Source organism: Alligator sinensis, unplaced genomic scaffold (assembly GCF_000455745.1).
Source record: "Alligator sinensis unplaced genomic scaffold, ASM45574v1 scaffold347_1, whole genome shotgun sequence".
Classification (NCBI taxonomy): Eukaryota; Metazoa; Chordata; order Crocodylia; family Alligatoridae; genus Alligator; species Alligator sinensis.
The window spans coordinates 1081146-1084775 of record NW_005841922.1 but is presented as its reverse complement, the minus strand read 5'-3'; the positions used below and the strand labels follow the sequence as shown (position 1 = coordinate 1084775).

Genomic DNA, 3630 nt, shown 5'->3' with positions numbered 1-3630 from the left:
GAAATAGTCTCTCTTAAAAGGCATGCAGTAGTATGATCAGGCCTGAGAAATGACATTGAAACTTTCAACTAGCGTTGGAGCACTGGGAATCAAATACACACTCTATTTGTCAGTCTGCCTGGTAGCATAAGATCATGCCACCTGCCTGGTCCTGCTCTAAAAAACCTTAAAGAACGCTCAAGTGTAAGTACACACCTTTAAGACCCTGGGTTATTTACACTTTTAGGTTAACTTAGCTGCTTGTTTCTCTTCTGTGAGAACAGGGTGCATGGGCATAAAAGAGAAAACAAATGGTGAAGTGGAGCTTGCTTTTTTCATTACATAAGTATTTATACTGTGGTACATATTCCTACATATAGGTACTGTTTGTTATTTGCTTGTGTTAATATTTAATTATTTTTGTTTGACTTGCTACATTGCTATACGTTGCATTTATTGGACTATTTTGGACCAGCTGCTGAAATCTTAACTCAAGTAGCATTTCTCTTGGTGTCACTGGGATAAAGACACTTTACAAGTTTCATGAAAGGACAAATTTCCTGCCCCATGATGTGAAGAGCTATTTGATACCCTTTTTCTAAATAAATATTGTATTTTTTGTTCATAGCCTTATTCCTACTCATTACATTGTAATTCCAAGAAAATAATATAGTCCTTTTGTTAGCATATAAATATCTATAAAATTAGGCTCAAGAAATTGCATGTTTACAGTGTCAGATACTTTTACTTGACAAACATATAAAAATAGATTAAGGCAGGATCAGCATTAAGTGCCGCTGTTGTGATGCCTTACTTTAATTACTTTACATAAGCTCTTTAATTAAAGGTATGCACGGCCAATCATTTATTCTTGTCAGGGTCAAAGAATGAATCCGAGTCCTAGTGATTTCTTTGTACAAGTATTTTGCTTAATGTATGTGCAGCATAAGGGTCTGTTGAAAATGATTTCTCTGTCTAAAACATTATTAATTAAACTACAGGAATAATAATCTATTGGAAACACAGTTATATACATAAATAGAATTTTAAAAATGGAGGATAAAAATGTTAGTGACAGCATAAAGCCATTTAAAAGCAGATGTCTGGAATGCATTTTATTGACTTGCCTGTTAATATAGCCTGTTAATATAGTTTTATTAAGCATCCTCAAAATAAACTGCAGTGGATTTTTAGTTCGGTTATAGTCCCCTTAAATGTTTATGATATTATTAGTTTATTATTTGTATAAATAATATTATAGTTTATTATTTGTATTACTTTAGTGCTTAGAGACTAGGACGAATTACACTAGGCATGGGACAAATAAAAAACAGAAGCATTGTAAACATTTCCAGATAAAAACGATCTACACTAAGAACATGTTATATTGGACAGTTCACTAAACAAAATGCCAAATCATCTATGCTTTAATAAAAATAGTTTTTGTAAAGTATTCTATTTATGTCTGGCACAATCAGTTTTTTAATGCTCCTGCATTCTGAAGACAAAAATTGTTCCTTTACAATTGAGGGATTGGAAATGATCTGATAAAAGGATTATTCCACTGGAAAATGCCAATTCACTGAAAGCTAAATGTGTCAGAAATGTATTGATTTTGGTTAAATTTGCTTCAAAAGAAAAAATAAAAAGATCCCAATTCAGTAAGGTCAAAATATTTCCTAGAGCACTTTCTGAAATGGAGAGTTTGAATTTTCCATTTTTATGTTATTTTGCGCTTGATGTTTTATTCCATATGACACTATTATTTCATTGATTCCACATAAAACAGTAAATGAATGTTCAAAAATGTACATTGGAAGAAAATATTTATATTTTATCTCAGTGAAATGTTTCAGTTGACTATAACATTTTTTTCCCTGGGCAGCTTCAAATATCTGTTTTTGTCTCATTTCAGCATAAGAAAAGTTTTGAAAATGTAGAATTTATCACAAAGTGAGAAATCAGATTTCTGCCCAGCTCTTTTGTTCAGAACTGCGTAGAAGGGAAAGAATAATACAATACTTACGTTTCAAGAACCTGTCTGCTAGCACTTGGCAAAATGCCTCTAGGCAAGTTGGTGAGAAGAACTCTTTGATGGAGGAAAGTTTATATTTAATATGCAAATGTGGATCATTGTGCTGGCCACTTGTGGTTGCAAGGATATTAGGACATAGTTTCCAAAAGAATTCCTAGAAAAAGATGCAACAGCAGCCTTAAAGCATCTTTTGCTTATTAAAAAAAAAAGAAAGAAAAAGCAATATTGCAAGTCATGTTATTTGGTTATTTTTGGAATTTTTTTTAACCTAAAATGATTGTTAGTTTTACTGTTGATGTATATGTTTTAAATCTATTCCAGTTGTCTGTTACACATTTGACTCTTTATTTATGGTATAGAACTGGGAACAGAAATATTTTCTGCAACTATGTTTATTTTCCATCTGTTACTCCCACAGCTTTGCAGGCTGATTTTACCACCTGTGGAACTAGACTAAAGGGTACAAGCAGGATAAAATGCCTGCCCTCGATGAACTAATTGATATACAGTGAGATACCTAATGAGATACAGGTACTCCTCACTTAACGTCGTCCAGGTTAACGTTGTTTCGTTTTTACGTCGCTGATCTATTAGAGAACATACTTGTTTAAAGTCGTGCAATGTTTGGTCATAACCTTGTTTGCCTGCCACCTACTAGTACCTAACTACTGTGATGTAATTGGATTCGCTTAACATCATTTTGCTAAAAGCCACATTTTTCAACAACGTAACTACGATGTTAAGCAAGGAGTAGCTGTACTTTAACCACAGAGAGTCAAAATTATGAAAAGAAGGAACAACTTTATGGCAACAAAAAATCATTATATGCCCTCTGTGACCCTTTATGACCTGGATAATTAGCCAAAATGCAAAATAGGAGGGGAATGTGGACAGAGTGTGATTCAATCTGTTTTATTGGAAAAAAAAATACATAAAACAGTGTTCCTCAGGATTGTGCCACTAGTATTTCTCTAGGTGTATCTGGGCTCCCTAGCTATTTCTCAGTTTGTTTCTTCTGCTGTTCTGTTTCACACACCATATTTCCCCCTCAAAAAAATACTTAGAAATCCCTCTGCTCACATAGCACAGATTTCTGACCATCCTGGTCTGTACTTTGGGTGGTGACTGCTATTGTTTCTAATACCTCTTCCACAAAAGGAGCTTTTCTCTTTCTTGCATTCCTCCTGAGTGTGAAGGGGGATGGTTACATCTCCCAACTTCAGTGTGATGTAACTCTAGCCATGGTCAAGTAAATGTAACAAAAAGGTTTGCTAAAAGGTATTGCATGACCAGCTGATTGCTAAAAGCTTGGTTATTACAGGCATGGGTTTCTTAGCAAGTGTAGAGTAGGAGTGAGCAAAATCCAACTCACGGGCCAGATCTGGCTGGCAGTGGACTCCATTTCCCAGTAGCCCCTGCCCGCATGGCTGAGGCCAGGCTCCATGGAGACCCCAGTCACAGCTGCACTGTGATAGTGCAAGGCTGGGGTTGTCATGGAGACCAGCCCCAGCTGCGCTGGAAGGGCACACAGCAGGGCAGGGCAGGGGGCAGCTCCCGAGCCTCTGGGATCTTGTGGCAGAGGCAGCTTGGGTGGGGGCCGGGGCGAGCTGCGCACT

The 3630-nt window shown here is 36.3% G+C and overlaps 1 protein-coding gene across 3 annotated transcripts in view; it reads left to right on the top strand.

Annotated features, from left to right (window-relative positions):
* The first annotated feature begins 88 nt into the window (after positions 1-88).
* ALPK2 (alpha kinase 2) overlaps positions 89-3630 on the top strand; it is an 87898-nt gene continuing 84356 nt past the window's right edge. For 2 of the 3 annotated variants that reach the window (XM_025198458.1, XM_025198459.1), the window contains exon 1: positions 125-183. The gene's annotated coding sequence lies outside the window, so the exon portion shown is untranslated. Of the gene's footprint in view, positions 184-3630 lie in introns of all 3 variants that reach the window. The other variant, XM_014517712.2, reaches the window with a different exon arrangement.